The following is a 13,194-nucleotide window of genomic DNA, read 5'->3' as shown; positions in this document are numbered from 1 at the left end:
ACATCATTCTCAACTCAAAAAAGCATTTGCCTAACATGTCTTTAACACTATTGATTTATGAATATTATTATCAGCTTAAACTAGTGATGTTAGTACTTTTACCTTGTTAGTTCTTCTTCTTCTTCTTCTCTTTCTTTGAAAGGTGAACCTATATTTAATCAGAACAAGTATTTTAATTAATAAGATATTGTATTGTCAAAAAAAACTTTGATTAAATGATTGCTCACCTCTTGGGATGAAAATGCATGAGATTGTTGTTGATGTGACATTAGCCGTACAGTGGGATGACTACTAAGTGAATCAACAACCTATCATTCAATAAGAGGCTTAAGTTGTATAGTAGCTCTGGGCAATTTAAAGTAATAACTAGTAAAAATAATGAAAATACCTGCTGCCTATGTAATGGGTTCAAAGGTGCAACAGTTGGTGCAACGGGCACGCCCGTAGCTTGCAATTGAGATTCCAAAATCTCAATTCGTAACTGAAAATCTGCGCGTATAGCTTGAATTTGTTTCTCCATTACGTCATTAATCTTCGACTGTAACTGCATTTGATACCGTTGAAGTTGCTCTTCAACTTGTTCTTGAACTCGAGTTTGGAAGATATGATTCTGCTCTTGTGACTGCCTATATCTACCTCCAAAAACATCGATGGGGGATGGTCCCAATCCAAATGTCCGAACACGACCAGGTCGCTCCGGCCCCATAACTTGTGTGAAAATCTGTTCATTTAATGCAGCAGGGTCCGAAGAAGATCCCTCCATGTGCTCCGTTAGCTCATTCATTTGAGTCTGCAATTTTGAATTCAATAATTAGCATCCAATATAAATCATATTAAAAGTCTAATAAAGTAGTATCACATACCATAACTTCATTAACTGAATCACTATTGGAAGTATCACCTTTCATGTATGCGGCCATCCACACCTGTGGCCGACTAGCAGGAACCCCATTGTTTTTTTTTTTTTTTTTTTTTTGTCTCCTATAAATAAAAGATAGATAAAACAAAACATGTAAGACAAAGATGAGAAGATGAATTTTAAAGATAATAAATTTTAATCTTCAATCTTATACATATTAAACTTGATTTAGTTTAGTTATAAGTTGAGCTAGCTAAGTTATAAGTTGTTTAACTTAAAAACTTAACAAATTTCAAAATATGTCCAAGATGTGATGTCTAATTATACCTCCACTCGAACTATTGAGAAAGGCTTTCGACCTGTTCTATGATGCAGTGTCTTCTTCTTCCGAAATTTTCTATTCTTCTTGCTTGATTTCTGTTAAATATGAAATTCATTTGAGATATTATCAAAAATTATCATATATAAACATTTTTTCACATAAATAAAACTGTACCGATGCACTCTGAGTGCCCCAATAGTAGACCAAGGCCCGCCACTGATCCTCATGTACTCTATCCGGTCGATGAGCCAACCTTTCTGCATCATTCTTGAAGGGTTTGTATCCCATATTTTTCACGCGACTTTTCCAATCTCTCCATTTCTTCCCAAATGAAGTCATTATTGTTCTCTTCATGGAATCATCTGCATTCGTATGAGCCTGCATTACAATTATACACACTTGTAATATGCAATGTCAACTACACTTGTAATATGCATTTCATATGGAATCCAATTGTAATATGCATTTCAACTTATTTCATATTAAATATCTGGATTATCTTTATCTCCCTCCATATGTTATCTTTATTTTGCTGTGGGACATAATGCCAAGTCGTAAAAGTGAGTGGTGCAAGACTCCCATCTCGTGCCAAAACGCCCAAATGTGAAGCAAGGGGTGTGTATCCTTCAACTACTTGATTCAACTCATTAGAAACAAGTTTTAAAACGCCATCATCTGAAGTACCCCATTGACCATGTACATATGTGGGACCCCTTGTCTGCTTTTGTGTGGCTTGACTTGAGCTAGGACCTATAAAAAAACAAAAACGGGGCCAAAGAATTGATTTAATATAAATATATATATACTACTGCAACAGTAAGAAAATGACATCACAAAACAGCAAGAAAATGTCATCACAGAATTGACCAAGTTTAGGACTATTTCTAGTCTACCATCTGTCCAAACAGTCTAAATTATTGGGAGCCGGCACTTTTAAAAGCCTAACATTCAATGTCATCACAAAACAGGAAGCTTTTCAAGTGCATCTATGCTCAAAGACAAGGTGTTAAATGCTCACAAATATCTTAACGAGAAAGTTCTCATCTGAAAACAGACTAATTATATATGTCCAAACAAAATAATTAAATAAAGGTGAAAGGTTAATGAAGTATCAGAATCTACGCCAGTGAACAGGAAACACCATCAATAAGCAAAATTCATGAAAACAGACTTTCGTGATTAAGTGAAAAATAAGATGCTGCATGAGATTACAGAGCATCTTCTAAATTGAAATCTCACTACCATGAATTTTCAGCGTCAAACATTCCTATTCTCCAACCACATTTTAGTCGCCCTAAATTACTTTATATAACAAAGTTAATCAAGTAAATTGACTTTAACATATTTTAAAAATATTGGATTAACACAAGGAACTTTCACTACTATAGCCCCACAATTTAGATTTAAATATATATAGCAAGCATTTCAAATTGGCTAATTTATGTAATTAGAAAAAATCTGGTGGCCTTTTGGCTGCACGTGCATGCACGTGGGTGAGTGAAGTTGGATACAGGTAAGCAGGTGTTTGGAGGGCATTTGGAGGGATAAAAAGCATAGACAGGGATGTCAAGTAAACATGAATAAGAGAACACAGAAAGTAGAGTGGAGTTCTTTTCATTGTCAATTATACTTTCCTGTCTTTCAAGAAAGACAATTTCTAAGATGCCTTCCTTTCTCTCTCTTCACAGTCTTCTAAAAACTTCCCATGCCTTCAAACATGGTAAAAACAAGCACAATTAAATATATCCATACAGCAGATATATGCACAAACTGCATGAGATTTCACAACATCACAACTGAACCACTGATGAGCAATCAATTAAAGGGAAGAATCATACTATTCATAGAGGAATAAATCCTAATCAATATGATAAAATAAAAAAAATAAAATAGTTCAGTAAAATCTGAATATAGTTATACATACCAGCTGAAACTGAGCCATGTGATGTACTACCGCTATGTGATGTGGTAGGAAGACTGTCTGGTGGATGCCATGATGCCGGTGGATCGGGTATGACTCTCATCTTAAGTGTGGCATGAGTCTCATCTGAACTAGAACTATTAGAGCTTGATTGCTCACTCTCACTAGAAGAACTCTCGGAGCTAGAACTCATAGATAATCTATAAAGAAACTACAAACATAAAAGTAAGGACAGGATAATCTATAAAGAAACTGCATTCAAAACAGAATAAGAGTACATGAAAGGTAAAAATGGCCATTTAAAGAAAACTACAAAGGTATAAAAGCAAAGATTTTATTAACATGAATATCCGTACAGAAAACACAAATGTAAAAGTGAATATGCAACCAATTACAATATCATATCATTTCTTCGTCATCTTCAAATGGTGCCTCTGTCGATGCTTCAAGAGGTCCAATAGTTTCATCAACAGTTGTTCCATCAATACCTTGCCTAACCCAATCCATGTCCTCCTCACAAGTGAAGAAAGCTACATCTAACTCTTGATCACCAAATCCTTCCACTTCGTTGTGATGTAGTCCTTCATCAATAGTTGGTTGTTCTCCACACACCTCATACAAGTCTCTAGGTTTCATCTTGAGTACAACATTCCAATCTTCATCAACACAATCATTAACATAAAAGACTTGTTGTGCTTGAGATGCTAGGATGAATGGCTCATCACTGTCCTGTTTCTTCGCATATAACAAGTGATTGAAATTAACAAGTGTAAAACCAAAATCATCCCGCTTGATTCCCTTATTGTTATCAATCCAATTGCACATGAATAACATGTATCTATGGTCATGTGAGTAATACAATTCAATAATATCTGTCACATATCCATAGTACGCTACATCACCTTCTACTGGATTAATGTCTTTCGCACTTGCATAGCTAGAAGTCTTTGCCTTCACCATAACCCCACTATTCTGAGTTTTTCTTCTCAACTCACGACTCCGTATGATACCTAGTACCATTAATTATATACCCATTAAATCTGGTGGCCTTTTGGCTGGGCCTCAAAGCCAAAATTTTAATCTCATCCGACAACGCTACATTTTCAGTAGTTAACAGCTTTGCAACCTATTTTTAAAAAAAAGTAATCAATGTTAAACATCAATTAACAACTTCAAAAATATAGAAAGACTTGTTGTGCTTGACATGCACTTACATGAGAATTGAACCATTTGGGAAACTCATCATTGTGACAACGATCCACATCATAATCTCTGAGACGACGATGTGACCGCTTAATAAATTCACAATGTTCCCTACACAATTAAACTACTTGTAAAATGCAAGATAATTATAGTTGGTATAAATACATTCACGATGAGACAAAGGTTGCGTCTATCTTACTCTCGATATGGGACAATCGCAGCGATGTTAAATAACACATACCGATGAGCCTGTACCCATGTTGTGTTATCAAGCACAAACCCTTTTCCTTTTCCTAAAGCCCGCCCCATTAATATCTCAGGATTGTCACTAACATCACAATTCCTTAATGGTTGATGCAATTTCGACTCAACATCATGCAAGTACCTTGAGCAAAATGTTATACATTCTTCGACTAAGTATCCCTATGCAATTGAACCTTCAGGATGACTTCGATTACGCATGTATGATTTAAGCGTCATAAGGTACCTATAAACAAAAAGATGCATACATGACTTCCAAGTATTAACAAGCAAATATATACAAATGGACATTGGAGTAGAATTACACACCTTTCTACAAAGTACATCCATCGATATTGCACCGGACCGGCAATCTTTGCTTCCTCTGCTAGGTGAATGGGTAAGTGCTCCATTATATCGAAAAATGATGGAGGAAAAATTCTCTCAAGATGGCAAAGTGTAAGAGCAATTTGGGATTGAAGACGATTTAAACCATCCACCTCTAGGGTTTTGAAACACAACTGCCTGAAGAAATTGCTTAACTCAATTAATGGTTCAACCACTTTCTTCGGTAACAAATTTCTCACTCTATTGGAAGTATTTGTTGCATAAGTATATGGTTATCATGACTTTTCAGTCCAGATATGCTACGTTGTTTGAGGTTAACCCAACGAGAGATATTAGATGCGTAACCATCTGGAACTTTGATGTTCTTTAGAAGTGTGCAGAATAGACTTTTCTCTCTATTGTTCATGGCAAAACATGCAGGAGGCAAATAATACTCGTTCCCAACCCTTTTCTGAGGATGTAGTGCCTTCCGAATTCCCATATCTTGCAAATCTCGACGAGTATTTAAATTGTCCTTCCCTTTCCCATCAACATTTAATATCGTCCACAATACATTATCACACATGTTCTTTTCAATGTGCGTCACATCAAGGTTGTGGCTAATCAAATTATGCTCCCAATATGACAGCTCAAAGAAAATACTCTTTTTCTTCCAATTATGACCCGAGTCCTCATTTTCTTTCCCCTTTCTATTCCATTTGCTAGATTGTTGACGTTTAGAATTCAATTTGAACTTAGGGCCTAGTTGTTGTAGCACATTAGCCCCTGATAACCGAGTTGGACATGGTTCGAATTCACGAGTGCCATCAAAAGACACACTAGCTTTCCGAAATTTGTGACCCCCATTTAACTAGCGACGATGACCCATGTAACATAATTTCCTTCCATTCTTCAAATATCGAGAACGAGTGTGTGTTACAACAAGGACAAGCTAAAGCGCCTTTCGTGCTCCATCCAAACAAAATTGCATAGGCAGGAAAATCATTTATAGTCCATAATAACACAGCATGCATTCGGAACATCTGATTAGTTTCTACATCATACGTGTCAACACCGTTTTCCCACAATTCTTTCAATTCATCCACTACAAGGCGTAAGTAGACGCCAATGTTATTTCCAGGTGAAGAAGGACCATCGATGAGCAATGTCATCATCATATGAGGCTGCTTCATGCATAACCATGGTGGCAAATTGTATGGCATCATAGTAACTGGCCAACTGCTATGAGAGACATTCATTGCCTTGAATGGATTGAATCCATCCGCTGCTAAACCCAATCTGACATTGCGAGGCTCACTCGCAAACTTGGGATACAAATTATCAAAATATTTCCAAACTGGAGAGTCAGCGGGATGTCTCATTTTGCCGTCATCAATTCGGCCCTCTGCATGCCATCTCATTAAAGAAGATGTTTTGGATGACAAACAATCTTTGAAGCCTTGGAATCAATGGAAAGTATCTAACAATCTTCTGTGGAATTCTTTGTTACTTCTTCTTAACATCATTTTTATCCCCCTCAAACTGTTTGTATCTAGGCATATGACACACTATGCAATCATCCATACTAGCTGTTTCCTTCCAATATAGTGAACAATCCCTTGGGCATGTATTTACCTTATGATAATCGAGGCCCAAGTCCCTAAGGAGTTTCCTAGTTGCATAAAATGACTTTGGCAAAGTTTCACCCTTTGGGAACGAATCCTTCAAAAGCTCAAGCAACATCGTGAAAGACTTGTCACTCCATTCACTAAGGCACTTGATGTGCAATAACCGAACAATAAATGAGAGCGTTGAAAACTTTTGACACTCAGGATACAACTCTCTTTCGGCCTCTTTCAATGAATTGAAATTTTTTTTGGTTTTCTCATCTGGACCTTGTTTAATACCAGAACTTGCTGCCTTGTGAATAAAGCTTGGTGGAGGAAGTCCAAATCTTTTGTATAGCATTTCATAAGTTTCATCACCATCATTCGAATCAGTTTGCTCGACATTCACATTGTGTGGCACAGGCGACGACAAATTCTCCCCACGAAAAATCCAACTGGTGTAACTTGGAAGAAACCCATTGATCATTAAATGTTCCCCTAACAGGCCTTTCTCCACCAATTTGACATTACGACACCGTTTACATGGGCATGTGACTTCATTCAACAACGGCTTATTTTCACATGCAAATTTAATAAATTCCTTAACCCCTTCTATGTAATCCGGGTGCAACCTATGCTGATTTATCCAACTTTTATCCATCTGACTCTGTCTTACACTACAAATGTCACTGCCAAATCAACAAAGTTCAAAATTACCGTTCCATTTTAATTAATCTTAACCTCAATTAAGTACCTTATAATGCATGCGACATGACATCATTCACCTTTAACTGGTCTCTAATATGTTGGTTCATCCTACTTTCCCATTCAGGAATGCACGGTCTATATTGTAAAAAGCAGTTCATACCGCTCTGTTCATCTCTAACGAAATTTCGGCAGCATCTCCCCATTGTTCTCCAAATACACGACATAGACTAGGTGTACTGCTACACCTTGTCTAGTATGCACTCGGAGAACACAAGGAGTTGCTACACGAAATCTCTACGAGATGGACTATAAGTAGTAAAACTACTAATTACAATACAGACTTGTGCCCCTGAACTGTCCAAACTGGACAATCCAAGAAGAGCTTCATCAAAGATGACTAGGTATCTCTAATGAAGATTCTTGGACAGGTCTAAGGTATGCACCATTAATGATTGCATCCCGGTGGTGTAATCTAAATTAGTACTATCAAGCATACTAGAAGCATATCTAGTATGAAGCATATTAATGAAGAAACCAAAAGTTTCTACAATGCTCTTGATAGATTATGATAGATTCAAGAAATATATTGCTCTCTCAAATCCATCAATAATAGAATAATTTTGGCAGGAACTCATGGATGTGGGAAATTCAAACCAACTACCCAAACCAATTAGGGTACCAAAGCTCGAATACTTCTGATGATGATGATTCAAAAAACACCAAAGAGCAGCCACCAAATGAGGAATCACAATCACAATCACAATCACAATCATAGTTATCCACATTAATAACTAGAATCACAAAAATATAAGACTCATGTGAGAAGATTGTCTAGCTCTCTGATTAATTTATCTGTTCCTAACTTTTAAAGTCTGCCGGGTACACTCATGTGAGCTATTTTACTTACTCTCTTAAGAACAGTGCTATGCTATCAAGATTTGTGATGGAACAATCAGGACAAGTTAGCCAGCTGGCATGGCTAGACGGTGTTCGGGATTGGCAAATATTACTGACTCAACCGAGTAAACTATTCAAGGTTTATGCTTATTGTGGGGCGTTTGGTATCTTCAATGAGAATTCCTCGACCCATTGCACGTGTTTGCAGGGTTTTAAACCGCTTTCAACCGAAGCAACGCTACTAGATGACTGGCCAGGTGGTTGCATAAGGAAAATCCATTTCCAGTTGGAAAGCAATGTTAGTAGGAAAAATGATGTGTTCGTAAAAATTTCAGATGTGAAATTTCTAGCAAGCTCAAAAGAATATATTGGTCCGTGCTCTCAATGGTGTGAATCAGGTTGCCAGCAGAATTGTTCCTGCACAGCCTACGCGTATAATGCTGGCAGGTGTTCTATATTGGAAGGAGCTTTGTTGAACTTACAAATCTCAGATGGGAACACTGCTAATCAAGGTTTCCATCTGAAGCTTATTGCTTTTGAGCTTTCATCTGCTAGAGGTAATGAGTATATGTAATAGGGTACTCTTTTTTTTTTTCTTTTTTTTTTCCTTCCTTATTTAGATCTTAAAAACACACAGATAGACTCATCATAATTATATTCTTACGAATTCAGGGAATAGAAGAAAATTGTGGGTGATCATAACAGTTATCATTTCCCCGACTCTGCTTATTTCAATTTTCTTTCTTTTTTATCTGTTGAAGAGGAAGCTCAAACAAAATGGTATGTATGTTTCATCCACTTATTTCAATGCAGATTCAAAGAAGTTACCAAACTGAATACTTATGCTCTGTTTGAGTAAGTGAAAAATATTAATCAGAGAGCTAGACAATCTTAAATATTAATTAGAAAGCTTTGAATCTCATATCATTGAAGTCAGATGATGCGATCAATGTTTGACAGATGATTCCAATCACAAACAAAAGGGATTCATATATATGATATATAGCATTAAACATATGCAAAAGAATGTGAGCTGGAAATTTGCCAACAGAGAGTAATATCATCAAAATTGAATTGACTAATAGAAAAATAGAACTAATATCTCATTCTCCATTATTTAACATTGCTATTCATATATTTGGTAGTATTATATCATCAAAATAGAATTGACTAAAAACAGTAATGAAATAACTAGTGCCTGATGCCAATACTGTAATTCTTCATTTTTCCCAAAGACCACAAATAGAGCGAGAGAGAGAGAGAGAGAGAGAGAGAGAGAGAGAGAGAGTACTGATTACAGTTCAGAAACAAAGTAGACTATTCAATGGAGGTTGAAATGCGAGTAATCGAGGGGTCAGAGTTTAGATCTGAATCTTCGAAATCGCAGGCGATGGAGCTTCGAAATCGCGTCGATGGAGTTTCGATCTGAATCTTCGATGGAGCTTCGAAATCGTTTCGATGGAGCTTCGATCTGAATCTTTGATGGAGCTTAGAGAGGGTTGAGAGAGAGAGAGATCTGTGCGTATGTATTAAGAAAGGCTCTGATTCAAAATAAGGGTTGAGAGAGAGAGAGAGAGAGAGAGAGAGAGAGAAAGGCTCTGATTCAAAATAAGGGTTGAGAGGCGCGTGTTCTTGTTCAAAAAAAAAAGAAAAAAGAGGCGCGTGTGGCTACCGCATTCGGAGGCATTTTTAAACGCCTCCCAGTATAAAATGGTGTCGTTTTGTTTAATAGAATACGCGGCGTTTTATAAAACGCTGTTAAATAATAAAAATAGTGACGTTTACAAAAGCGTCGTTAAAAAAACGCCACTAAATCCCCTTTTTCCTGTAGTGATGGTTAGACACTCTCGTATGCCAATATGTATAGTTTATATTTGCTAGTTGAGAAGTCCATTGCATATTATTGTGAACTGTTGTTTTATTTAATTATTTTTGACTTGTTTTTCTTTGAATTACATTTAAGTCCGTTCAAAAAACTAAACAATGAAATACCAAAGTGATAATGCTATAGACATAAGAATGTTGTTGTTTTATTTACAATTTGATAATGATAGTCATTTAATTTGCTAATGTGACCTTAACTTTTCATGGACATTTTTCATTATTTGTCCAATTTTATCTGACATTATTTCTCTTTTTCTTTGGTACAGATGGATGAACTCGTGCACAAAGCTAAATTGTATTGGACAAATTGGCACTTTTTGTATTATTGGTAGGATTGTATATTTTTGTATAGATGTATATAGAAAATATTAGGGTAGACTAGTAGTTATATTTTTGGATACACTAGTAGTTATATTTTTGGATGGGTGTGTATGGAAAATATTTGGTAGACTATTAGTTATATTTTTGGGTTGATGAACATCGATAAAAATTTAAAACATAATAATAAGTACTTGTTATGTTTTAAATTTTTATGCTACATGAAATATGTAGCTTGGAATTACTTGTGGATGAAAACTTATAATAGTTGCTGACTTTAATTAAATAGGTTCAGAAATGGTTGATATATGTATTTTGTTAAATGTTCATGATTCAATTTATTTTTTGGTTTGAATGATTTTTGCAAATTACAGATTATATTAAATAAATTGGATGAATTATTATAAATTATAGGTTTATTTTGTTGGATGTTGGCGATCAAATTTGGTTTTGTTTTTTTTAGTTTTGGCGACCAATTGATTAGTCGGGAAAGATAAGTTATACTTTTGCCGACTAAATAAAGTAGTCGGTGTATCACTAAGCACATTTGGTGACTAAATAATTAGTCGTTAAAATTATTAATTTTGGCAACCAAAGGATTTGGTCGCGAATAGGTCTATTGCCGACTAAAGTTTTAGATGCGCAAACATTTCTTTTGGCAACAAACATGTTTGGTCATGGAATGTGACAATTGGTGACCAAACAATTTAGTTGTGGAATGTGACAATTGGCGACTAATTATTTTGGTCGTGGAATGTGACAATCGGTGACCAAAATTTTTGGTCGTAGAATGTCGCAATTGGCGACCAAACTTTTTGGTCGTTGAATGTGATAATTGGTGACTAAATTTTTTGGTTGTGGAATGTAACAATTGGCGACTAAGATATTTGGTCGGGAAAATATCACTTTTCACGGCCAAAGTGTTTTAGCGACAAAATGGATTAGTTGTAGTAATGGCATATTTAGCGACCAAAAATTTAGTCGACAAATCTAACTTTTGCCGACCAACTAAAATTTTGGTCGCAAATTACTTTTGTTGACCCTCAACTGGCGACCAAAGTAGCGACCAAAAAAATTGGTCGCGGATAACTTGCCGACAAAAAATAGACTTTTAGCCACAAATTTTTTGGTCGGTGTAGACACCCCATTTTTTACCAACCTTAAGACTCAGACGTCACTGGTTGAGCGCTCGGTGATGATGCATATTGTGCTCGTTCTGAGGTTGCGGAGTCTCGGCTGAGAGCCTTACCTCCGGACTTTGGGGCTCTTTTGTACTTTGCCTCGGTTTGCGAACCTGGTCCTGTTTTTTCTGTTTTTCTCTTCCCAAAGGGAGGGAGAGGTCTCGTAGACCATCTCCCAGTGGCCGTAGGCTACGTTTCGTGGTCGTAGACCCCTTTTCCCGTTTGGAGACCAGTTCTTGGTTTTCGGAGCCGTTGGCCGCGTGCCTCGGTTCGGGACCGCTTAACTACCTCCGTTTGCTCCGGTTTTTGGCACACACCTTGTTTCCTCTCCCTAGAGGGACACTGTGGTCTGGGAGACCACCTTCGTGGTCGCACGCCACTTCCGGCGCTTAACAGTCAGTTTTCGGGGCCCCAGCTGCGCGTTTTGGCCTCCCGAACCCTCGTTTTGCATCGGTTAGGGTTCATTTTTGGCATGGACCCTAGTTTCATTGTTAGGAAGGTGGTACAAGGGTGGGAGACCACCTTTTCCCCTTGGAAACCAGCTTTCTCCTTGGGGACCACTTTTCTCTCTCCTCCAGCCGGTTTTCTTGACAGAAAGCTGGTTTTCCTCACTTTTAGGCCATAATTTCTGGTCTCCCATACCACCATTGTGTTGTACTCATCTGGGAGGCCACCAATATGGGTAGGCCGACCAGGTTTTCTTCCTGACCCTTTTGAACCTTGCTAAAAAACTGGTTTTCCACTCTCCTGGGTCACAATTTCTGGTCTCCCACCATACAGCTGTGTTGTACTCATCTGGGAGGCCACCTTTCTGGTATGGCCGACCAGCTTTTCTCATTGACCTTTCTGAACCCTGGTCGGCCGACCAGGGTAAGTGGTCGGCCGACCACTTGAACTGGTCGGCCTACCTTCTGCTTTTTGGCCTTCCTGAGTTACATACAGCTGTGCCAGCTATGTAGCATTTGACCCACTGTTCGAGATTTTGAGCCTTTTGTTGGTCCTTTTAAGTTGGTTTTGACCCTTTTGCTTAGCTTTTTAGAGAAGCTTGACCCTTTTGGTTAAGCTTCTTTGAGAAGCTTTGACCCTCTCTTAAGGCTTCTCCAAGAAGTCTTGGCTCTTCTCCTCTATAAAACCAACACTCCCCCTCCATTTGCAAGGGTTAGAAAAACCAACCAAGGGATATACATTCCACCCTCTATATCTCTCTCACCCAAGCTCAAATACCCCATTGTTCTTGGCCATTACACCACACCTCATAGCCTACCACCTCCACCATCCATTCAATCATCTTGGAGCTGTTTTTCAGAGGTTGAAGACTCACCTTCTTGGTCCAGAACTTGCTGCATTGCTGTGTTACAAGGGTAAGTCCTCATTTTCCCTTTTTTTGCATTATTTTGCTTCATAACTTAGCCCTATTTGCAAGCATTTATGGGTTTTGTTATAAAATAAAAAGTGTCTTATTTTGAGCTCATCTTGAAGTTTTATTAAGGACACTTTTATGTTTGAGGTCATATACCTCCTTGTATGCCCTATCCCTCTTTGTAGGCTTATTTTGCTTCATATCTTAGCCTTACTTATGAGCATTTTCGAGATAGGCCATAAACTGAAAAGAGTCTTATTTTGAGCCCCTCTTGATGTTTATTAAGGGCATTTTTTTGTTTGAGGTCATTTACTTCCTTGTATGGTTGTTTGCCTCTTGTTTTGAGCCTTCCATCTAGGCCTTTGTT

At 37.4% G+C, this 13,194-nt stretch overlaps 1 long non-coding RNA gene across 1 annotated transcript; it reads right to left on the bottom strand.

The window, feature by feature from the left end:
• Positions 1-1,185: 1,185 nt before the first annotated feature.
• LOC145799143 (uncharacterized) lies at positions 1,186-1,896 on the bottom strand. The gene is made up of 2 exons (XR_014341155.1): positions 1,356-1,896; positions 1,186-1,276 (listed from the first exon to the last, which is right to left on the bottom strand). It is a non-coding gene; the product is annotated as an uncharacterized LOC145799143 (long non-coding RNA).
• Between the last annotated feature and the right edge of the window lie 11,298 nt (positions 1,897-13,194).

The sequence above is a fragment of the Camellia sinensis genome, chromosome 9 (assembly GCF_055761805.1).
Source record: "Camellia sinensis isolate YWXY chromosome 9, ASM5576180v1, whole genome shotgun sequence".
Taxonomy (NCBI): domain Eukaryota; kingdom Viridiplantae; phylum Streptophyta; class Magnoliopsida; order Ericales; family Theaceae; genus Camellia; species Camellia sinensis.
Note: the sequence above shows the minus strand (reverse complement) of the source record. Positions and strands in the feature narration are given on the sequence as shown.